At 44.9% G+C, this 25910-nt stretch overlaps 1 long non-coding RNA gene across 1 annotated transcript in view; it reads left to right on the plus strand.

Annotated features, from left to right (window-relative positions):
• LOC146679680 (uncharacterized) overlaps positions 1–25910 on the plus strand; it is a 246169-nt gene that overhangs the window by 86329 nt on the left and 133930 nt on the right. The gene's annotated exons all lie outside the window — the stretch shown is intronic.

Here is a 25910-nt window from a genome sequence, read left to right on the forward strand (position 1 = left end):
GTTACCCACTCTGGAATTAAGGCATACAGCTGTGACATCTGTGGAAAAACTTTCAGCCAGAGAGGGAGCCGAAATGAACACCTACGCATTCACACCGGACATGATGTGTACTGCTGTGAACAGTGTGGCAAACAGTTTACAACAGACGCAGTCTTACAACGACACATGTTTACCCACACTGAGGAGAGACCTTATGAATGTGACCTGTGTGAGAAGACTTTTAAATCTCCACATCACCTGAGACGACACCAACAGATCCACACCAGAAAGAGACTCTACAAGTGCAGCTACTGTAAGGTATGTATTTATTAGGGGTGCAACGATACACAAAATTCACGGTTCGGTTCGGTTCGATGCTTTGGTGTCACGGTTCGATATTTTTTCGATACAAAAAATGTTCATGCCTTTTTAATTTGTCATTTATTAAACTTGTAAATATATATTTTAACTCAAAAGTACAGTTTTTAAATTTAATGTTGCTGAAACAAAAGTAATTTAAAAAATAAATATATCTCAGGGCTCTCAAAATTTCAAAATCCCTGGTAGCCCTTCGGGCAGGGACTCTTCAGTTTTTGGTAGCCCAAAATAAATGTAAGTAGCCCGAATAAAAAAGAAAGCAATTTTTTGATTGATGTTTTGTTTCCTTTACAATATTGTTGAAAAAATTGTTGAAAAACAAATTACAACATTGTATAAAAATTACAATCATCAACTCAAATACTTGGTTCTAATTGAACAGAAATTTCTATGAACTTGTAAGAACTGTGTAGGACATGAATCAGTCTGTGTCAGATCCTGAATTTGAAATTTCCACTGAAGTCACGGGTAAGAACAAGTGGAACCAAGATCAAGGCCATTTGCTTTTTGAACTTTGCAAAGACTGCTAAATTGTGCCAGTGGTAGTTCACTCTTTGCAACATAGTACGCTGTTCTAAACAGATTTTTTCAGGTTTATTTTTAGTATGTTATTTGCAATTGGTGTTTGTTCTGGGAAAGATATTGCAGACTGAGCAATAATGCATTTCTTGCATTTCTCATGGGTTCTAATGGGGGCCTTTCTTAGAATGACTGGTCCCAGTAACAAAGGCGCTTGTTGACTCAGCAATTGAAAGAAAACCAACGACACACCCGGCAGAACATTATGTTATTTACACGGGTCCACATAAGTGGTCCGGATGTGCGCATTCGCTGTCAAAATAAAAGACACGCACCAGATAAGAAGTTGCAGCGCGCGTTTGCGTCCATATAAAAGGCAGTGTTTTTGTCCGCTAGAGTGGGATTTTCACGGCACATTCCGCACCACATCTCTGTGCGTTCATCATTTGTTTGAAGCCAGCTCATCTCCTGCAACCACTTTTCCGAGAATACGTGCTTCTTTTGTGGTTCGGACTCCTTCTGACATTTCTTTGGAGGTGGAGGAACACCAAAGTAATTGCTTAAAGGAGCTTGCTTCTTCGACATCTTTAAGAGTTCTAAACAAATGTCTGTCCTCCTCCAGAAAATCTTACAGTGGGGCAAAAAAGTATTTAGTCAGCCACCGATTGTGCAAGTTCCCCCACCTAAAATGACGACAGAGGTCAGTAATTTGCACCAGAGGTACACTTCAACTGTGAGAGACAGAATGTGAAAAAAAAATCCATGAATCCACATGGTAGGATTTGTAAAGAATTTATTCGTAAATCAGGGTGGAAAATAAGTATTTGGTCAATAACAAAAATACAACTCAATACTTTGTAACATAACCTTTGTTGGCAATAACAGAGGTCAAACGTTTACTATAGGTCTTTACCAGGTTTGCACACACAGTAGCTGGTATTTTGGCCCATTCCTCCATGCAGATCTTCTCGAGAGCAGTGATGTTTTGGGGTTGTCGCCGAGCAACACGGACTTTCAACTCCCGCCACAGATTTTCTATGGGGTTGAGGTCTGGAGACTGGCTAGGCCACTCCAGGACTTTCAAATGCTTCTTACGGAGCCACTCCTTTGTTGCCCGGGCGGTGTGTTTTGGATCATTGTCATGTTGGAAGACCCAGCCTCGTTTCATCTTCAAAGTTCTCACTGATGGAAGGAGGTTTTGGCTCAAAATCTCACGATACATGGCCCCATTCATTCTGTCCTTAACACGGATCAGTCGTCCTGTCCCCTTGGCAGAAAAACAGCCCCATAGCATGATGTTTCCACCCCCATGCTTCACAGTAGGTATGGTGTTCTTGGGATGCAACTCAGTATTCTTCGTCCTCCAAACACGACGAGTTGAGTTTATACCAAAAGTTCTACTTTGGTTTCATCTGACCACATGACATTCTCCCAATCCTCTGCTGTATCATCCATGTGCTCTCTGGCAAACTTCAGACGGGCTTGGACATGCACTGGCTTCAGCAGCGGAACACGTCTGGCACTGCGGAATTTGATTCCCTGCCGTTGTAGTGTGTTACTGATGGTGACCTTTGTTACTTTGGTCCCAGCTCTCTGCAGGTCATTCACCAGGTCCCCCCGTGTGGTTCTGGGATCTTTGCTCACCGTTCTCATGATCATTTTGACCCCACGGGATGAGATCTTGCGTGGAGCCCCAGATCGAGGGAGATTATCAGTGGTCTTGTATGTCTTCCATTTTCTGATGATTGCTCCCACAGTTGATTTCTTCACACCAAGCTGCTTGCCTATTGTAGATTCACTCTTCCCAGTCTGGTGCAGGTCTACAATACTTTTCCTGGTGTCCTTCGAAAGCTCTTTGGTCTTGGCCATGGCGGAGTTTGGAGTCTGACTGTTTGAGGCTGTGGACAGGTGTCTTTTATACAGATGATGAGTTCAAACAGGTGCCATTCATACAGGTAACGAGTGGGGGACAGAAAAGCTTCTTACAGAAGACGTTACAGGTCTGTGAGAGTCAGAGATTTTCCTTGTTTGAGGTGACCAAATACTTATTTTCCACCCTGATTTACGAATAAATTCTTTACAAATCCTACCATGTGAATTCATGGATTTTTTTTTCACATTCTGTCTTTCACAGTTGAAGTGTACCTCTGGTGCAAATTACTGACCTCTGTCATCATTTTAGGTGGGGGAACTTGCACAATCGGTCGCTGACTAAATACTTTTTTGCCCCACTGTATGTATGCAAACACGCATTGCAACTTCATATCTTGTGCGCGTTTTTTTTTTTTTTTTTTTTTTTTGACAGCGAATGCACACCTGCGGACCACTTATGTGCAGCCCCGGTTATATAGCTCATCATATTGCAGCCACAGAAATTCTTTTGTCCATGAAACCATAAAGCTGCACTTTCTTTTTGCCTTATAGTCTGATTTGTCATAACTTTTCCGTTTTGTGGTAAACTTTTCTTTGGCTGTCACTTCTTCACCCTGACCTGTCTTATTTGGCTCAGCAGAACTAAAATATATATCCTGCTGCTTTTACACACACACACACACACATAACGCTCAGTGATTATCTGCGCGATCAACCTCTCACATGTTTAAGCTGCGGGAGATTTCACTTGTCATGTTTGCATAGTAAGCTAACGATTGATAAGATGATGTCAGAGGAATTGGTGCACAAATTATCACCACTCACAGATCAGTGCTGTCGCTCTCTATACACAGTTCGCGCGATTGCAAAGTGAAAGCAAAAAACAAGCGCAAATTCAAACGCGATTTCAATATGTCACATATTGACAGTGGCTCACCGATGCCAATGACATAATTACCCAGCTACATTTCTGAAAGAATGCAAAAGCATTGACATATATTTTTCCTTCCTACAATAGCCCGACGGGCAGGGAAGAGATAGATTTTGGTAGCCCGACTGGAAAAATCGCTAGCCCCAGGACATCGGACTAGCAATTTTGCAAGCCCTGTATCTGATTGAGGAATCACTCATCTTTGGAAAAGAGAGTTTATTACAGAGAAATGGCTCTTTCCAAAATAAAAGCTATACTATACGCTTCTTCTGGGCTATATTCTCAGCAGCATATTGTAGCGGGTCAGGGCTGTTCGGGATTCTGTTTGTACAGTTATGTTTTGTTTATGTTGCCATAGTGACGGGTGACGCCCTCTCACTGCGACGGTGTGTCCTTCCGGGGTCAGAGGGCGCCCTGTGTGTTGTTGTTGCTGTGCGGTTGCCGCGCTGAGCAGTTAGCTAGCGGCAGTGTTCTTCGGCAGATGTCAATAAACGGCTGTGCTCCCTGGCTAGCTCACGGGAAGCAAGACCAAACGACACCTCCGTCTCCTCCTTGTCTGAGCTCGCCACATTGGTGTCAGAAGTGGGATGATGGTGGCACCCCATGTTCTGACCCGAGTGACTTTCCCCCCGCCGGTCGTGACCGGCTGGTGCGCCAAAAGAAGGCACCTGGACATTTGCAGGACTTTGTGTGGGGTAATGGGGTCGTCGGGGACGACTGACCCCTTAGGTTGGGGCTATGTAGCGGGTCAGGGCTGGTCGGGGTTCTGTTTGTACAGTTATGTTTTGTTTATGTTGCCATAGTGACGGGTGACGCCCTCTCGCTGCGATGGTGTGTCCTTCCGGGGTCAGAGGGCGCCCTGTGTGTTGTTGTTGCTGTGCGGTTGCCGCGCTGAGCAGTTAGCTAGCGGCAGTGTTCTTCTGCAGATGTTAATAAACGGCTGTGCTCCCTGGCTAGCTCACGGGAAGCAAGACCAAACGACACCTCAGTCTCCTCCTTGTCTGAGCTCGCCACAATATTAAACATATCAGGTCCCCATAAGGAAAATCATGTGCTAACGGCTGTCTAAATGACTCGGGTAAAGTTTGTAGCATGCATGCTTGTTGTTTTTGTCTGCTTCCACTTGTCTTTGCACTAGGATGATGTCGGCGTAAATGTGCAGTCATATTCGTTGTGTTCCCACTAGTGCTGTCAGCGTTAATCTCGTTGAAATGATGTTAACACCACAACACGGCAAATCTCCGTTAACGAGCTACCCCTGATCGCCCCGTGCGTGGGGCTAGACGGCCAACACGTTAACGAGCCAACTGCGCTAACACACTAGTTCCCACCCATGTAATTGAGCATTGCGTGGCACATCCAACATACTGTTTTACTTTAGTCCATGACACGCTTACCTTCAGGGTCATACGTCACATGAAAACCAAAATAGTTCCAAACACCAGATCTTTTATTTATTTATTTTTTTTGTCCCGTTGGGTCTTTAGCCATCAGAATTGTTGTCTTAAGGCCAAGAAAAATGCCAAGCGGATTTATTTTACCAAGTGGATCATCATGGCCTTGCCATATTGGTCCATTTGATTGACCTTTATTATAAATTAGAGATGGCACGATACCACTTTTTTATGTCCGATACCGATATCATAAATTTGGATATCTGCCGATACTGATATGAATCCGATATAGTGTTTTTTAATCAACAAAACTGTTTTTTAAATATCTTGCTGCATTTTGAAAGTCTGCAAGTTCATAATCAAGTTTAAAACAACAACTACACTAAAACTATTCTGTTATACCTGTATACAAAAAAAATATTTCATAGTTCAGCAATACTGATCAATCTAATAGGCAAGGCAAGTTTATTTGTATAGCACAATTCAACAACAAGGTGATTCAAAGTGCTTTACAGAGACATTAGGAACAGAAACAAATAAAAAGCATGATTTAAAATTGATTAAAACAAGCAAATAAACTAACTAACTAATTAACAAACAAACAAACAAAACAGTATATAAAATCAAAACAGATAAAATCAGAACAGTAGATAAAATCAGTAGTTAAATGTAAGTTTTGAAATTTAAGCTTAAAGTGTGGATTTGGTGCTTTATTCAAATGCAGCTGAGAACAGGTGAGTCTTCAACCTGGATTTAAATAAACTGAGTGTTTCAGCTGATCTGAGGCTTTCTGGGAGTTTGTTCCAGATATAAGGAGCATAAAAGCTGAATGCAGCTTCTCCGTGTCTGGTTCTGACTCTGGGAACTGATAAAAGACCGGATCCAGATGACCTGAGGGATCTGGAAGGCTCATACTGGGTCAGGAGGTCATTGATGTATTTTGGTCCTAAACCATTCAGAGCTTTATAGACCAGCATCAGAACTTTAAAGTCTATCCTCTGACGGACAGGCAGCCAGTGTAAAGACCTCAGAGCTGGACTGATGTGGTCCACTTTTTTGGTCTTAGTGAGGACTCGAGCAGCAGAGTTCTGAATGAGCTGTAGTTGTCTGACTGATTTTTTTAGGTAGACCTGTAAAGATGCTGTTACAGTAATCAAGCCTACTAAAGATGAATGCATGGACTAGTTTTTCCAGGTCCTGTTGAGACATCAGATCTTTTATCCTTGAAATATTCTTGAGGTGATAGTAAGCTGACTTTGTTATTGTCTTAATGTGTTTTTCTAAGTTTAGGTCTGCATCCATCACTACACCCACATTTCTCGCCTGGTTTGTGGTTTTTAGATGTATAGATTGAAGTTCTCTGGTGACCTGTAATCGTTTTTCTTTGGCGCCAAAGACTATTACCTCAGTTTTGTTTTTGTTTAGCTGGAGAAAATTGTGGCACAACCAGTCATTGATTTCCTCAATGCATTTACCAAGAGCATGCACAGGGCCTTGGTCTCCTGGTGACATTGTGATATATATTTGTGTGTCATCTGCATAGCTGTGATAGTTTATTTTGTTGTTGTTTATAATCTGTGCCAGTGGGAGCATGTAAATGTTAAACAGAAGGGGTCCCAAGATGGAACCTTGGGGAACTCCACATGTGATACTTGTCTGCTCAGATGTGAAGTTACCTATTGATACAAAGTATTTCCTGTTTTCTAAGTATGTTTTGAACCAGTTTAGTACAGTTCCTGAAAGACCTGTCCAGTTCTCCAGTCGTTTGAGTAATATGTTGTGGTCAACTGTATCAAATGCTGCACTGAGATCCAGTAAAACTAGGACTGACATTTTTCCACTGTCTGTATTCAGACATATGTCATTAAACACTTTGGTCAGAGCGGTTTCAGTGCTGTGGTTCTGTCTAAAACCTGACTGGAAGGCATCGTAGCAATTATTCTGTTTTAAGAAGTAATTGAGCTGTTGAGAAACTGCTTTTTCAATGATCTTACTTAAAAATGGGAGATTTGAGATCGGCCTGTAGTTGTTCATTTGTGTCTTGTCAAGATTGTCCTTTTTCAGTATAGGTTTGATTACAGCAGTTTTTAGTGATTCTGGAAACACACCAGATAATAAAGAAAAGTTGACGATCTGTAACAGGTCTGACTCTAAAGTCTTTGAGACCTTTTTGAAAAAACTTGTTGGCAGGACATCTAAACAGCAGGAGGAGGAGTTCAGTTGACCTAAGATGTCCTCAGGTCTTTGCTGTTAATAGGTTGAAACTGTTTCATGGTGTTTAAACAGTTTTTTGGTGGACACAGTACATATCCTGGATCTGCTGTTGATGTACCAATTGCTTGTCTAATTTTTTGGATTTTTTCTGTGAAGAATTTGGCAAAGTCATTGCAGGCCATGGTCGAATGAAGTTCAGCTGCCACTGGCACAGGTGGGTTTGTTAGCCTGTCAACTGTAGAAAATAAGACCCGAGCATTATGGCTGTTTTTAGTGATGATGTCAGAGAAGTAGGACCTCCTTGCACTCCTCAGTTGTAAATTATAATTGTGAAGTTTCTCTTTATAAATGTCATAATGAACCTGGAGGTTTGTTTTTCTCCATCTGCGCTCAGCTTTCCTACACTCTCTTTTTTCATTTTTCACCAGTGTGGAGTTTCTCCATGGAGACTTTTTCCTTCCAGAGATAACCTTCACCTTAATGGGAGCAATAGTGTCCATTACATTTAACATGTTAGCATTGAAGCTATTGACGAGCTCATTGACTGACCCTCTGGGCAGGTCAGGTGTTAATGGGAAGACCTGGTTAAAAATTGCACTACTGTGTTCAGTTATACACCGTTTTGTGATCACTGTTGTTGATATATTTGTGTGGGCTGAGATTTTACTTTCAAAGAAAACACAGTAATGATCAGACAGGCCCACATCAGACACAGTAACCTTTGAAATGCTCAGGCCTTTGGAGATCAGTAGGTCAAGAGTGTGTCCTCTATTATGTGTGGCCTCTGTTACATGCTGAGTCAGCCCAAAGTTGCCCAGAGTGTTACTCAGGTCTTTAGTCCCTTTGTCCTGAGGGTTGTCCACATGGATGTTAAAATCCCCAACAATAATTACACAGTCGAAATCAACACAGATCACAGACAGCAGTTCACTGAGGTCATTAAAAAAGTCTGTGCAGTATTTGGGAGGCCTGTAAACATTAAGAAACACAACTTTGGATGGGGCCTTCAGCTGTAAAGCCACATATTCAAAAGACTGAAAACTTCCAGGAGATAGCTGCTTACATTGAAATGATTCATTAAATAAGACAGCAACCCCTCCTCCTCTCCTGCTCACCCTGGCCTCACTGATAAAACTGTAGTTAGGAGGGGTCGTCTCGATGAGAACAGCTCCACTGTTACTTTGGTCCAACCAAGTTTCAGTTAAAAACATAAAATCAAGGCTGTGCTCAGTGATTAAATCATTAATTAAAAATGTTTTCCCAGCTAAAGATCTAACGTTTAATAAAGCCAACTTAAGTGTTTTAGAGGCATTACTTGTCCCCTCGTGTTTGGGAGCAGTCTGTGGCACACAAGGTATGTTTACTATGTTTAAAGATCTTTTAGAGTGCAGCTCTCTGTGTTTTGACCAGGCCACATGTCTCCTTCTGTCACCTAAAAGTACAGAAAACCTTCTAGTAAACAGGGTCCCAGCTTCTCCTGGGAAAAGTCACCACTGCCATAATCCTCATAGCCCGGACCCTTCACACATCACACATCAGACTGCGGAGACAGAGCGTGAAGGTGGTAAGGAGGAACTAAGGGGGGCGAGGCTGGGCAATGTGACTTCGATTGCTCTGTTGAGGGTGGGGCTCGATGGCGAACCTTTGGCCGCTCTGGTGGGGGGTTTATGGGGGACAAAAAGGGATTGGGACGGGGGGAAGATCTGAGCCCAGCATTGACCCGCTCCATCATCTCCTCAGTGAATTTCAGATGTGGGGGGGAGGGAGAAAGGGAGGGGGAGGAGGGTGATGGCCTGTCAGGGGTTTGGGGGACTGGGGAAGGTTGTGGTCCCTTGTCCTGGTCGTTGGTGTTGTTGAGAGAGTTGGAGGCAAATAGGGACCCCTTTTCTTGCCTTTCTGAGGCTCTTCCCGGGTGGGGGCAAATGGAGCTCCTCCTCAAGGTTTCTGCTGGGCTTTGTCTGTTCTTGGAGTACTGTTTGTTCATCTTTATGAGATAACTCCTCGTTTATCTCAGCCTTGGCACCAAGCACAGATGGATAACGTATGGAATAAAACAAGTTGGAGGTTTAATAAACTTAAACCTACACCATCCTCCCTATTCTGGTATTTTAAAGAGTACTTAGCGTAAATATTAAGCAACCTAACTAATAGGGTTCCAACTCCCAGCAACAACAAAAATAAATAAATAAAAAATAGGTAACCACCCCTCACGCTCCACCTCATGATGCTTAATCGACGTAATCAACCTTAATTTGATGCAGTGTGAAAAAAAATGCACAGAATTATTTTTCAAGAAATATTAAATAGATTCAACATCTTTCTTCAACAAAATTGCAGACTGCACAGATGGTACCTTCCCAAAGGAAAAAGTACTATAGCTTACTAGGGTATATATATTAGACTTAATAGTCACTATATACAGTAATTGACTTCTATTCATTTTACATCAAATTAAAACTTTGGGTGTCAGATAATTATTTATTAAAAGCTAGACATTTTAAATGAGAATAAGAAAGAAAAGTATGTCTTTGTGCCCCCTTTTCCCAGTTAATGCCCCCCTGGTTAAACTTTGCTAGATTCGCCCCTGCACAGTTACCAGCCGTCAGCTACATAGAAAAAGATCCTGGTGTAGAAAGTAATATTAAATAAATTGTAACAACAGCTTATCAAGCTTAAACGTGCTGCTGTTGTTCAGCCGCTGGTTTCCTCTTTCTGGTGCAAAGTGGGCCAAAAACAAACAAGAGAGACGGACTCGCGACAGAAAAGCCGATCAGCTGATCATTGAGCAGTTTCACGATTGAAGTAGCAGCCGGAGAGCGAGAGGCAGTCGCTTGTTAAGCTTAACTTGGGAAAGCTTTACAAACATTCAGAGATGGACTTACACACTTGCTTCACTTCTCTCGGGGATAACTTTGTCGGAGATGAAATGCCAGGTTGCTAGCGAAGCTCCACATGCTATCCAGACCACCGACGGTCCCGCATGCCACAGCCGCTCTATCACGTGATGCATACTGCTCCGACGTGCTAACGTTCTGAGGCGAGTTACGGCGTGTTGCAAGTTTTGTGAGGTGCTTTCGTGATATTTAATGGATCGGATTACATTTTTTTTATTTTTCTCCGATATCCGATCCAGTAATTTAGGTCAGTATCGGACCGATACCGATACGTAATATCGGATCGGTCCATCTCTATTATAAATATGAATTTATTTTATTTTCAGTTGCTACAAATGGGACAGACATGACTGGGGGATAGGACAGGGAGAAAGAATGAAAGAAAGAGAGGGAGAGAAAGAAAACCAAAGGGGAGAAGAGACGGTGAGAAGGGGTGGAAGAAAGAAAAAAAAAAAACACAAACAAATAAAACACCTGGGTCACCTGTATGGAGGGAAAAAAACAGAAGAGAAAGCAAACAACAAAGAGCAATATAATAAAAAAAACAGCACAATCACAATAAACTAGCTAGCCATAGATATCAATAGTTACTAAATAATAAACGATATTGTGCAGCACGCAAGATAAACAGCGCACAATGTGCTTTGAGGCAGCAGCCAAGAAAGCTGTAGTCCGCGTCTGTGAATATCCGTGTGTACACCTGTGTGCATACCTGTGTGGATCAGCATGCTTGCATTCCAAAGGTTTCTCCATGTAACGATCTGCTAGGGAGTGTGGGGAGCCACAGCCCTGTCCTCCAGGGTATGAAGCCGGTATGGAGGAGATCAAACCTCCAGACATCCAGAGGCTCCCAGAGCACAAGAGACCAAGGAAGACCAACAGAGGGGCAGCCGCGCCACTGTCCCAGTAAGAGCTGAGGAGAGTCCCAGATGAGGGCTCACTCAGCAGCCGCGGAGCAGAAGCCAGGGGGAGTTGCAGTGACGCGCCCGTGAGCTCCGCCGGCAGCCAGCCGTGCCTGAGTGACCGAGCCCCAGGCTGAGAGGCCGGGGGCACCCCACCTTCGAAGTGGCCCGAGCGAGCCCCAGGCTCCAGGCCCCGATAAGCGGCCGCCAAGGAGTGAGCCGGTGTGTACCCGGATGCCCACCCCCAAACACAAAGAACCACCAATGCACCGACACCTGAGGGAGTCCGCCACCGGCAGGGGAAATGGTGGTGGTGGAGATAGGCCTCCAAACCTTGGAGGGCCTGAGATGTCCCCAGAGATGTGGCGTCTGATACCCAACCTGACATATAGACACAGACATACAGGAACACACAGACACAAACATCCATTCCCACCCTCATGCTCTCATATGCACTTACTCCACACTCAACCAATGTGGTTGGGACATAAAGAGACGCTGTACACACTCCCCAAGCGTACTCTACGAACCAGGTCTAGGTACCCTTGCCCCTGGAGGGGGGAACTGCACCCAGACCCAGGTGGTGTTACCCTTTTCCCTGTGGTGGGGAGAGGCAGACCGCCCCGACTCCGCAGCAGCAGGGAGGCCCCACACTCCAGACTGCAGTCGGACGGCCAACTCCTCCTAGCCCCCCCCGCTCCAGCAGGCCGCAGAGAATGGGGGTGAGAGAAGACTCCAAGCCTCCCTCCACCCGCATCTTTGTAGTGTTGATGCATGTGTGTTCTAAGGTGCATTTAAAACCCAGGAGGGCATGGAGCTACCTGCCAGAGAGGAGCAGGTAAGCGCATAGTCCCTCCTGCTAGCCCTCAATGTCGCACGTGTATTTAAAATTGAGAGGTGGGCAACGACGCCAGGGGTGAGGTGTACAACCCTGATGGTAATTTAGACTCCGTGTATCGTGCCCACCCCCAAGATCCTATATGTATGTGTAATGAGAGTGTGAGTAATGTGATTGTCTAAGATGTGGGATAAAATTGAGGCAGAGGCAGCCAGAAGGGGACAGAGGGGTGGGGGGTAGCCTCCTCTGCACCCTGGTGACATACCCCTACTCCAAGGCCCTGCATGTGTGGGTGGTTGTGGTGGAGCGGGAAGAGGGAGGCAGCTGGAGATGGGGAGCGAAGGAAGGGAGGGGCAGGTGACCCCTACCCGGGGCCAGCTCCCCCGCTGACCCCAGTAGGCACTCCCATACTCCGCGACCCGCCAGGGAAAGGGGGCCCAGGCCCATCCAGACCGGGACCCAGCGCAGCAGCGCCCCCCAGCCCCGGGACAGTCCACCCAACCCCACCACAGAGAAAACTGCACCCACCCCACCATCCACTCATCTTCCAGACTACATGAGACAATAGACACCCAGGCTGAGATCTTCCTCCACCTCTCCTGTATCTCCCCCTCCTGCAGAGAGTTCCTGAGGAGAGGAAAGCTCCTGCAAGGTGTGACAATCTCCCCCACCAGTTGAAGAGCCCCCCAGGTGGCTCGACGCACCAGCGGCACCCTGCGCCAGGGATGGGCCCCCATGCACCCACCCGCCCTCAACCCCGGCAACACACCAACCAGGATCCAAGGCCCCGAGGCCCGGCCAGGGCCCCAGCCCAGAGACGGAGCGCCCCCAGAACCTCACGCCCATCCCGGACCCACCCAGGGGCAGCCAGGCTACCAGGTCAGTAACCCACGTCCGTCAGCAAAGACCCTCCCTTAGCCCCGCTGCACGCAGCCACGAGGAAACAGTCACCTGAGAGCCAGAAGAGCCCCCAACCGGACATGACCGCTACCCCGGGTTGAGCCCCCCAAGGAAGATGCCTCCGGGGAACCCCCCGACGCCCTAAGCCTGTCCCTACCCCCACACCAATCACAACAGTGAAGGCGGGACCTAACTATGACCCCCCCCACCCCCACTAGGTGATGGAGCTGATCAAAGGAGCCCAGAGCAATTGATCTGATGTGGTGGCCGAGGCTGTATCAAGACTAATGTAATCTAATAGATAATTTCTATATTGGTTAGAATTAAGATTGTTTTTATTTTTCCAGTTCATGAGGACAGTTTTCTTGGCTATGCATAGGGCAGTGAAAACCATATGGGCGATATTCTTTTCTGAAGTGACATTATCTAAGCTGCCCAACAAACACACTAAGGGGGAAGTTGGAATGTTACATTTCAGACATTTTGATAAGTCTTCACATATCTCGCGCCAAAACTTCTGCACTGGTGGACAGAACCAAAGAGCGTGAATGTAATTGTCTGGTGTATTGCCTTGACAGTGTGAGCAGTTGTTGGAAGATGTAAAGCCTATCTTGAACATCCGATGACCTGTATACTGCACTCTATGTAGTATTTTGTATTGTATTAATTGCAGACTGGGATTTTTAATCAATTTAAAGGTTTTTAAGCATACCTGAGACCAGAAGTTTTGGTCTAAACTGACTGATAAATCTGCTTCCCACTTTGCAATAGGAAGCGATATTGATTCATCTAATTTAGAAAGTGTTCTGTATATTTTAGATAATAATTTGGGGGATTTAAGAGTAAGGAAATGTGCCGCACTTGGTGGTGTTTGTAATTCAACTTGACTGAGGTTAAATTTCTTTTTTATTATGGATTTAATTTGTTGATATTCTAAAAATCTTTTCTTGTTGATCCCATATTGTGCAACTAGTCTGTCAAATGGAATAAATTCTGTTCCCTCTAATGTATGTTCTAAGTGTTTAATTCCTTTACAACTCCATTCTGGGAAATTAATCATATTATTGTTTTGTAATATGTCAGGGTTATTCCAGATAGGTGTACGTTTGCATGGGATTAATGAAGACTTCGTTATTTTTAGAAACTCCCACCATGCTGTCAGAGAAAAGCTGATGTTGATACTTTTAAAGCATTCATGTCTTTTGATGTTTGAGCTAATAAATGGTAGGTCTGAAATCTCTAGATCCTTGCATAGTGCCTGTTCAACATCTAGCCAGGGCTCATCTAAGAAGGTATGTTTTAACAATTCCGAGATGAACTGAAGCCTGTTGGCTAAGAAGTATTGGTGAAAATTAGGCAGTTCTAATCCTCCTCTATCCCTTTTTTTTGTAGCATTTTTAAGCTGATATGCGGGGGTTTATCTTTCCAAAGGAATTTGGAAATATATGAATCCAGAGATCTGAACCAATCTTGTGATGGTTTGTTAGGGATCATCAAAAATAAGTAATTTATTTTTGGCAAGATCATCATTTTTATAGTGGCGACCCTTCCCATGAGTGATATGGGTAAAGATTTCCATCTAGTCAGATCGCCTTCTACTTTCTTTAGAAGTGGGATGTGGTTTAATTTAGTTAAGTCTGAAAGCTTAGGAGAAACATTAATACCTAAATATTTAATAGTTCCGGATTGCAGTGGGGCAGAGGAAGTATTATGGAAGGAGCAGTTAATGGGGAGAACTGTAGATTTTGGCCAGTTAATTGAATAATCTGAAACTCTTGAAAACCAGTTTATTAGAGTAATTACCTCAGAGAGGTTGGTTTGTGTGTTTTGCAGAAAAAGCAACACATCATCTGCATAGAGACTGATTTTATGTTCTATGTTCTTACATTTTATGCCCTTAATTGTTGTAGCCTGTCTAAATGCTGCTGCTAGAGGTTCGATAAAAATTGCAAAAAGTGAAGGAGAGAGTGGGCATCCCTGTCTGGTGCCCCTCAGGAGACAGAAGCTGGAGGATGTCTGGTCATTTGTTCTGATACGAGCTGTTGGGGAATTGTATAATATTCTTATCCAGTTTATGAAAGAGTTTCCAAAACCAAATTTGTGTAAAGTTGCGAATAAAAATTTCCAGTTAACTCTGTCAAATGCTTTTTCTGCATCTAGAGATAATATTATGGTTTCGATGTTTTTATTGTATGAGTAGTCTATTAAATTAAGTAATCTACGAGTGTTTGTTGAGGAGTGCCGACCTTTTATGAAACCAGTTTGGTCAGGATGAATTAAGAGGGGGGTTATTTTCTCTAATCTCTTTGAGAGAGCTTTGCAGATTATTTTAAGGTCTACATTTAAAAGAGAAATTGGACGATAGCTTGAGGGAAATAAAGGGTCTTTGCCTGGTTTTAGCAGGAGACTAATGTTGGCAGAATTCATGTTTGGTGGTAGTCTGCCATTTTCCTCGATTTCCTGCAACATTCCGTGGAATACTGGTGCCAGAATTGTCCAGAATTCTTTGTAGAATTCTGCAGGGAAGCCGTCTGGACCTGGAGCCTTATTATTGGGCATACTTATCAGGGCTTCCTGGAATTCACTTGGCGTCAGTGGCGAATCCAGTTCCATTGCTTGACTGTCTAGTAATTTTGGAAGAGTAAAGTTGTCAAGAAACAGGTCAATTTCATTTTTAGATGGGTTTATTTGTGGTGAGTATAAAGTTTCATAGAAATCCCTAAAAATGTTGTTTATTCTTCCAGGGTCATATATTGTGTTCCCCGATAAATCTTTAGCAGCACATATAGTTGTTTTTTTCTTTCTTTATTTTTAACTGGTTAGCTAGAAATCGACCTGATTTGTTACTGTGTTCAAAATTCTGCAAGCGAAGTCTTTGTATAAGGAATTGTGTTTTTTTATTAATAGTTTCATTTAATTCTAGTTTTGTCTTGCGTATTTTGTTCAATGTTTCCTGATCTTGGTCGCACGCGTAGGCTTCTTCTAGTGATTTGATGGTTTTTTCTAATTCCTGAATATATTTGTTTTCTTCTTTCTTTTTGTGTGATGAGAAAGAAATTATTTTACACCTCATCACAGCTTTCCCTGCTTCCCATAGAACAGAAGCAGATATTCCGGGAGTGTCATTAAAGTCTAAATATGAAGTCCATTCCTTTTTAAAATATTTAATAAAGTCTTCATCTTTAAGCAGTGATGTATTAAATCACCAGTTTTTACTTGGCGTAGTATTATTCTTGTGCATTAGTGTTAAAGATACAGAAGCATGATCGCTGACAGCTATAGGATGAATCTCAGTGTCTGAAATGTCACTCAGCAGTGAGCTGCTGACCAAAAAATAATCCAGACGAGAGTAAGAGTGATGAACATGCAAGAAAAAAGTATATTCCTTACTGTTGGGGGGAAGGGAGCGCCATGCATCGCGAAGGCCAAAGTCGCTCATATACTGTTTGATTATATTTGTGGATTGCCAATTGCGCTGAGTTCCTGTTGTGTTGAGCCTATCCATTTCTTCATTTAGTCCAAGGTTGAGGTCACCGCCAAGAATGAGTGCGCAATCGAGGTGTTCAGAGAGTGTACTAAAAAATCCGTGGAAGAATGAGGGTTCATCAACATTTGGACCATATATACTTACAATACATAGTTTTTTGTTCAATATTGATAGTTTAATAATTAGAAATCTACCCTCTGGATCTATAACTGTATCGAGTACTGTAAAATTAACATTTTTATGTATTAAAATTGCTACTCCCCGTTGTCTAGAATTATAACAGGCTGCAAACACGTTAGGAAACTCAGGTGTTTTAAGTTCGTTTAAACCTGTGACAGGTCTGTGAGTTTCTTGTAATAAAACAACATCTGCCTGTAGTTTTTTAAGCTGGTTAAATATCTTTAACCTCTTTCCTCTGGTGCCAGCTCCATTTACATTCCATGTGACAAACCTCAGCATGCCCATAATTGTGTGTGTATGTCTAATGATGTACGCTGGGTGTTTCGTTTAGACAGGTGGAGAGAGTGTGGAAACATCCCTTGTTTGTAAATAGAAAGAGAGAGAGAGAGAAAAAAAAGTGTGGTGAGAGGCTCCATAAGTCTGACTATGTGTGTGAATATTCACTAATATGAACAAGCGTGGCTTGTGTTATGTGTCCTGCAAGTCTGTGCGTGCTGTGAGGCTGTTGTGAATGTGCTGCCGTTGAGCGGATGTGTTTGCGTGATCGTGGTGTGAAAATATGGAGAAATAGAGGGTGTTGTTTGTAGGTGAGTGGGGAAGTAGGTGATCACAGCAGTGAAAGACAAGAGAAAGAAAGAAACCACATGAACTGTGAGCGACAACAAAAAAAGGAAACGAAACAGAAACATTCCAATTAAAGTAATGACGGAGGGTGACGGTGTTATATCTGCTATGACATCCTACTGATATTACTAGGTTAAACCCATTTTAGAGGAGAAAGTGTGAATGAATAAGAAAAGAGTGTAGCGGGTTCTTATCTGGAATCAATCAATCAATCAAGCTTTTATTCGTCACATGCAGGTTGCCCTGCAGTGAAATGGGACCCCCCCCCCCCCCCCCCCGACCGTACATATATCAGAATCAGAATCAGAATACTTTATTGATCCCTGGGGGAAATTATTTTTTGTTACAGTGCTCCATTTTAAACCAACATTAAGACAAGACAGACAATACACTAACTAAGAATAGTACAATATATACATATATATACATACATACATACATAAGTCACTCATAAATAAATAGTTGGAAAAGAAACGTGTAGTTGTAGCAGCAAACAGTGTGTTAAGTGGATGCGTTGTACAGGGAGATGGCCACAGGCAGGAATGATTTCCTGTGTCGTTCAGTGGTGCTTTTCGGTAATCTCAGTCTCTCACTGAACGAGCTCCTGTGACTGACCAGCATGTCATGGAGTGGGTGGGAGGTGTTATCCAACATTGTCTTTATCTTGGACAGCATCCGCCTCTCCGACACCACCTTGAGGGAGTCCAGCTCCATCCCCACAACATTGCTGGCCTTACGGATTAGTTTATTAAGTCTGTTGGCATCTGCGACCCTCAGCCTGCTCCCCCAGCATGCAACAGCATAGAGGATCGCACTGGCCACAACAGACTCATAGAAAATCCTCAGCATTTTCTGGCAGATGTTGAAGGACCTCAGTCGCCTCAAAAAATAGAGACGACTCTGGCCCTTCCTGTAAAGTGCTGTGGTGTTTTTAGCCCAGTCCAGTTTATTGTCAATGTGTACTCCAAGGTATTTATAGTCCTCCACAATGTCAACACTGACCCCCTGAATTGAAACAGGGGTCAAGTGTTTCCTGGTCTTCCTGAAGTCCACGATCAGTTCCTTGGTCTTTGCCACGTTGAGCTGCAGATGATTCTGCTCACACCACGTGACAAAGGAGTCGACCACAGCCCGGTACTCTGTCTCATCATCCCTGCTGATGCATCCAACCACCGCAGAGTCATCAGAGAACTTCTGAAGATGGCAGGTCTCTGTGCAGTGGCTGAAGTCTGTGGTGTAGAGGGTGAAGAGGAAGGGGGAGAGGACAGTCCCCTGTGGTGCCCCTGTGTTGCTGATCACCTTGTCAGACACACACTGTGGGAGACGTACATATTGTGGTCTTCCTATCAGGTAATCAACAATCCAGGACACCAGAGAAGCATCCACCTGCATCGCTGCTAACTTATCACCCAGGAGGGTCGGCCTGATGGTGTTGAAAGCACTGGAAAAGTCAAAAAACATGACCCTCACAGTGCTCGCCGGCTGGTCCAGATGGGTGTAGACACGATTGAGCAGGTAGATGATGGCGTCCTCAGTTCCGAGACGAGGCTGATAAGCGAACTGAAGGGGATCCAGGTGTGGTCTTACTATGGGTCGCAGCTGGTCCAGGATGAGCCTTTTCAGGGTCTTCATGATGTGGGAGGTCAATGCCACGGGCCTGTAATCCTGGGGGCCACTGGGACGTGGCGTCTTTGGTACAGGGACGAGGCATGATGTCTTCCACATCACCGGGACCCTCTGCAGACTCAGACTCAGCATAAACAGTTTATGAAAGACTCCACACAGCTGGGGGGCACAGGCCTTGAGGACAAGGGGACTCACTCCGTCTGGTCCAGCAGACTTGCCTGAGTGAAGTCTCCTCATTTGCATCTCAACCTGGTATTGAGTGAAGGTGATGGGTGGGGGAGGGGTGTCAGGAATCTCACAGGAGGCAACATGTGAAGAGAGGCTGGCACAGTGGTGTGGCTCTGGATTCCAGGCTGACTACAGGTGAGGTTGTGGGGGTGGGAGCAGACACTGTGGTGTCAAATCTATTGAAAAACAGATTCAACTCATTGGCTCTATTCTCACCTCCCTCAGTTCCCCTGCTGTTGGTTGGCCTGAATCCAGTGATGGTCTTCATGCCCCTCCACACCTCTCTCATGCTGTTCTGCTGGAGTTTCCACTCCAGCTTCCTCCTGTAATTGTCCTTAGCCTCTCTGATCTTGTCCTTTAGTAACACCTGGATCTTCCTCACCTCCTCTTTGTTGCCCCCTCTGAAAGCCCTCTTCTTGTTGTTGAGGAGGGCTTTGATGTCCTTAGTCACCCACGGCTTGTTATTTGGGTAACAATGAACAGTCTGAGCTGGAACAATGGAGTCGGTGCAGAAAGTTATGTAGTCTGTGATACACTCAGTAAGCCCATTGATGTCCTCGGCGTGAGGCTCACAGAGTGTTTCCCAGTCGGTCACCTCGAAACAGCCCTGTAGTTCTGCTAAGGCCTCCTCTGACCACCTCCTGACAGTCCTGGTGGTCACAGGTTCCCTCCTCACAATTGGCACATAGCGGGGGGTGAGGTGAATCAGGTTATGATCTGACCTACCAAGTGGGGGGAGGGAGGAGGAGCTGTATGCATCCTTGACGTTAGCATACAGTAAGTCTAAAGTTTTCTCTCCCCTGGTGGGACAGTCCACATATTGTTTGAATGTTGGTAGTGTATTGTCCAGTGATACATGGTTGAAGTCACCCGAGATCACAATAAAGGCACTCGGGTGCTGAGTCTGTAGCCGAGCTATGGCAGAGTGGATAGTGTCACATGCAGCTGTGGGGTTAGCAGAGGGGGGAACATAGACAGCCACCAAGATGACGTGAGAGAATTCCCTGGGTAAATAATACGGCCTGAGTCCAACAGCACACAGTTCAGTGTCCGGGCAACAAATCCTTTCTTTGATTGTTATGTTGGCAGGGTTACACCACCGGTTGTTAACTAAAACAGCAAGCCCACCTCCTTTCCGCTTACCGCTAGCGATGCTGTCCCTGTCCGCCCGAACAGTGTGGAAGCCTTCCACGGAAGCATTCTCATCGGGAATGTCCTGGTGCATCCATGATTCGGTGAAACACATCAGGCTACACTCTCGGTATTCCCTCTGACTCCGTACCAGTGCTGAGAGCTCGTCGATTTTAATTGCCAACGATCGCACATTACCCATCACGATAGACGGCAGACACGGTTTAAACCTCCTCCTCGCTTCGAGCCTCCGCTGTCTCACCGTCACCTTTTTTCTTCTCTTCTGTCCTTGACCTCTGCATCCCCGATGTGTTTTCCTCCAAATTTCAGCTGGTACTTCTGCGGGCCTGGCCAGCGAGCCGGCCGGCATCAGGGCGATCAGCTGATCTCTGGAGTAAACAGTCCGTGCGTGTAGGAGATGTGCCGCGGTCCCGTTCCTTGATAAAAGTAACAGTTCCACGGCCACCAGAAGAACAAAAACTCTCTCAATCCACATGATTGAGTAAGAGATAGAAAACGGAGGAAAATACAAGTCAGGAAAAAAAAGAATACGTAAGAAAAAAAAAGCTAAACTAAGAGAAAAGCAGGAGCGACTGTAACAGGCTGCACGCTGGTTGGCGCATGCGCACTAATATAACACAAACATTACATGGGGATACAGGTCGGAGATTGGTAGAATCAGAAAAACATTGAAATATACACTACAGTGGGGAAAGTACAAGAGGAAAAAAAGAGACCCCTACTCATGCTATGATTCCATGGTAGGACAGCATGAGAACAGGAAACAAAAAAACTCCTCTGCACAAAAAGCACATAAATGTCCACAGCACAACATTGTGAAGACATGACAAGCCACAGGGGTGGGAGGGGGGTGAGGGGTAATCCGAAGCGAACACAGCAGCCGCCCCGCACAGCGCTACCATTCCAGCGCGGCACGCAGACCCGCCGTGTTCCCTCGCAGGAAACAAGCATCGAAGGCGTTGGGAAGGGAGGGGGGATGAGTGCGTGCTTATCAGTGTAAGTGTATGTGTGTGCGTGTCCATAGTTCAGCTGAGACAGTGTCCTTCGGCCTATCAGGCTAAGTAAACAGTCCTCCAGCCGATCCAGGTGTCCTTCATGGGATGGGAAGAATAGTCATCACACAGTCGTTATCAGGGAGTTGTTTTGGTGGGCTCCAGCCTTGGGCCTGAGCAGCTGGCGCCGTGGTGTCCAAATGTAGAATATTGTTGATTTCTCCTTTATGCGAGCAGCGAATTTAGCACTCTGACACTGGGGCCTCGATTTCCCGTTGGAGAGCCGCGAGCCTCCCCATGATGGTATCAAGCTTCTGTTCCGTGGTGTTCTCGTTCTTTTGGTTCTGAGACCCCACAGCTGCAGTGAACCGTTCTGCGATGTTATCCAACTTTCGCTCAAGGGTGTTATTGTGAGCAGGCCCCTCTCTGATGTATCCCATCATACGCTCAATGGTGTTAGTTTGAGTCTTCACGGCAGCTGTAAGCGTCTCCAAGGTGTTAACCATGCTGCGTTCGGTGTGGGAGGCCGCGCCTCGTCCCATCGCTTCAATTCCAGCGGTCAGCTTAGGGGGGGTTTGAACAGCTGATTCCGCTCTCTTATTTCTCCGATAAGTCAGGGCCAAGCCAGCTCCGATCAGCAAGAACCCTGTTATCATGGTTCCGAATAGGTAAATATCCTCAGCGTCCTCGATAGACAGTCCCGCCAGGCACAAGATCCTCCAGGTCTGCCACCCATCCATCGTGTATCCGGCAGGGAAAGTCCCTCCAGGGCACTCGGGCTCTCCCGAGCCCAGACTTCTCGTTGAGAAGAGGGTGTCAATAGCATTCAGAGACCAGTTGATCAAATCCATAATTCTCTGTTAGGTTTTAGAGAACGACAGTGAGAGACTGTTCGAGGGAAAAATAGTGCACGCGAGACAAGACAGGACACAAGAGGCTAAGCAGGGAAGATAAGGGGAAGGAGGAGAGGAGAAAAGTGCGACCGCCTTCACCGAGAGCCAAGAAAGAGAGTCAATATAACCACGGTGTGGTGCCGGGGTCGGTAGAGCTGTCCGTCCACGGCGATGACAGCACGGGAGCCTTTCTGGATGAAGCTACGTCGAACTGGGAACAGGACCTTGCATCGTTCCAGGATCTCTTTGGGGAACTGGTCGTTCACGCTGAAGTCCGTTCCTTTCAGCTCTCTGCCGCGACTCTTCACCTGTTCCTTCTGTTTGAATTGACCGAATTTGGCCACAATAGGCCGTGGTCTCCCGGTCCGCGACCTCACGCCCCCCAAGCGATGTACTCTATGGAAGTCGATGTTCTTTACGGTGTCCTCCGGCAGCTTCAGGTGGATTTTAATGAAGCTGTTCACCGTTGCCTCCGCGTCCTCTCCGGCAGATTCTGGAATACCAGAAAACACAAGACTATCTCTCATGCTACGGGCTTGTAGATCGATAACGGACTCTTTTATTTTTTTATTTTCAATGTTCAGCTGGGTCACGTTATCGGTGAGAGATTTGACCAACTCCCGTAGAGTGGTATTTTCAGCGGCAAGCGTTTCCACCTGCTGCTGGCTGAATTCCAGGGATTCTCTCAGAGATTTAAATTCCCGGTGTAAAATCTCCACCAGGGACAGCCTCGCATTGAAACTGGACAATCGCTTGTCGATTGACTCCAGGATGTCTACGATGTCTTTGCCGGCGGGCAATGTTGTACCGGGGGAGTCTGCCGGGCGACATCTCTTCGATGACGGCGTCTCAATTTTGGTCGGGGAGGATGCACTGAGGGCCTTCTTCATTACTAAATCTTGAAAACAGCGGTCGATGTAATCTTGGAGAGCGTCTAAACACCCCCCGTTGTCCTCCAGGGTGTTAGAGATGATAGAACAGATGTTGTTAGTTATATGACAATTGATTAGTATATTTGGTAATACTGAAGCTTGAAAAACCTTTGTTAAACTCTATGCTACCATTTGCTTTTTTTTTTTTTTCCGCCAATTCTCCGGCGTCTGACGTCACCTACAACATGGGTCGCTTACCTTACTCGTCACTTCCGTCACTTACTTTCCAAACGCCAGATCTGAATGAGGGTGGGGGAGGTTCAATTTGCCATGTTGCAAGGAGAGCTTAACTTCTGTCTCGCTAGCTTGCTCTGCACTCTTCATTCTGGCAATGCTGTCTGTGTTGAACGCTCAGTGGATCTGCGTTCGACAGTGCAGCCTAGGCGGAGTAGTCGAAAGCAGATTCACTGAGCGCTCAACACAGACAGCATCGTCAGACGGAAAGTTGATAAAATAAATTACAAATTTTGTATTGTTCGATACATATGCGTACGAACCAAAAGCACTGTATCGAACGGTTCAATATCGATGCGAGTATCGTTGCACCCCTAGTATTTATATTGTTATCTTGTCATTTTAGCCTGACTGTTTGGAACAACTCTGCTCATTAAACTGTGTTAGCATGTTAGCAATTCTACTGCATGGAAAAGCAGCTCTGAGTGATTATTCAGATTTTCCTTTCAGTTATGATTTTAGTATTACTGTAGTATTATGGTGGTAGTATTGTAGTTATTGCAGCCCAGTAAACTGAGTGTGTTAACTGAAACAGTCAAATGTAGTTGGACGTCTGCAGAGATGCTCTTTATTTCAGGCGATGTTCAGGATACAAATGTTGAAGGACTGACTTACACTGTCTTTGTGTCTTTGTTTAGAAGCAGAGCGACACAGATGGATCCAGTTCTCAACCCTGTCATCACTGTGGTGGTGGGAAAGACTTTCATTGTGACCTCTGTGGAAAAACTTTCAGTCGGCAAAAGACCCTAAAAGTACATCAACATAGACACACTGGAGACAAACTGAAATACTGCAAAGAATGTGGGAGAAGCTTCACCACACCAAGTGATTTAAAACGACATGAACTGATTCACAGTGGGGTTAAAAAGCACCTCTGTGATCAGTGTGGGTCATCCTTCACCACTGCAAGGGACCTTAAATCACACAAACGAGTCCACACAGGAGAGAAACCACACAAGTGCAGACACTGTGAGAGAAGCTTCTCACATTCAGGTAGTCGTAACCTTCATGAACGTGCACACATGGAAGGAAACTACAGCTGTGACCAGTGTGACAAGAGCTTCAGGAATCTCAGTTCATACTCTGCACACAAACGATCCCACGTTACTAATAAACTGTTTCACTGTTACCAATGTGCCCAAACATTCACCTCATTGTCTGCTCTGTGCAAACATCAGCGCGATCACTCAGGGCTGAAATCACTCCCATCACTGGATCACAGTGAATCTGAAGACACAGAAAGATCCTCTGGTTTCTGTGTCAGACTCAAAAAGCTTGAGATCAGGCTCCACAGAGTTCAGATAGAATCATTTAAACTTGTGTTGAACTGAACTGGTTGCTGGGCTGAACTTCTACATAATACAGATCTACATGGGATCTTCTTTTCTGTTGTTTTACTGAGTCAGTTTTGTCCTTTTTTCTCTGTCCTGGTTTTGCTCGTCTGTAAATGATTGAAACTCAGTCAAATAGTTCATTGTTCTCCAGCAAAACGTTTTGGAAACTCATGTTTAACCTTTAAAACTCTGACATGTTTTAGCACACAAGGCTTCATCGGGGAGTTCACTCATGATTGGACCATGAGAACAAAGGTTTTTAGTGGTTTTATTATAAAGGTTTTATTATTATATAACAATGTTAATAATAATATCAATAACATTGAGGCACATTGTGTGGAGGAGGTTCAGTCATATCCTGATCATCCAGACAGATTTGATGGTTTTTATCCTCACCTGCTGTGTAGAAATGGTCTGACTGGTCGCTGTTACTGGGAGGTCGAGTGGAGAGGAAGAGTTTATATATCAGTGAGTTACAGAAGCATCAGAAGGAAAGGAGGCAGAGACTGTGTGTTTGGAAACAATGATCAGTCCTGGAGTCTGAGCTGCTCTGATGATGGTCCTCGTTCTGTCAGGCACAATAACAGACTAACATCCATCTCCTCCTCCTCCTCCTCCTCCTCTGTCTCTAACAGAGCAGCAGTGTATGTGGACTGTCCTGCTGGCACTCTGTCCTTCTACAGAGTCTCCTCTGACACTCTGATCCACCTCCACACCTTCAACACCACATTCACTCATCCTGGGTTTATGGTCTGGTCTGGTTCCTCAGTGTCCCTGTGCTGAGTGGAGTGTAAAGAGTGTCTCCTGTTACAGAAACACTCTGACTGTTGAACAGATAGTTCAGTCTGTACATGTCTGTCTCTTTCACTCACAAACATGTTTTCAGATTCATGGATTCAATCAGTTGATGTTTGAAACTCTTCTAAATGATTCCTTGTAAACTTCTTCCTCTTCAGTCACAAACAAACAGGAAGTGATGTCACATGTGTTCCTGTCCACACAGCAGAATGAGTCTATTGCTGACAGTGATGTACAAACAGAGTGAGCATTTCTGAGGCCCAAAATAAACTGAGTAGTTCACTGAATGAACAATGGACTGTGAGCTCAGTTCCTTCATCATTAGTATGGATTATATATGTATATGTATTATATTAGTATCATATATATCAGGTGCTGCTGCTTTCAGTCATTGTGCAAATGTGCTGTTTGTAAGCTTGTAAAGCTGCAGTCAGCTGAGACTGAAGAAGTCACCTGATCAGTGAGCAAACGTTTCTGAAAACGTCCAGATGAACAGAATCAACCTTTTGGGATCAGCCAGCAATGCAGCATCATTGTTGTTCAGCTTCAGAGGTTTGCAGGAATGAACTGATGACCAGAAACAGCTGCAAAGTCCAAGAAAATACCAGC

Source organism: Copadichromis virginalis, unplaced genomic scaffold (assembly GCF_057382275.1).
Source record: "Copadichromis virginalis isolate Kocher_CV1m ecotype Utaka unplaced genomic scaffold, C_Virginalis_male_GT1.1 unmapped_scaffold_1, whole genome shotgun sequence".
Taxonomy (NCBI): domain Eukaryota; kingdom Metazoa; phylum Chordata; class Actinopteri; order Cichliformes; family Cichlidae; genus Copadichromis; species Copadichromis virginalis.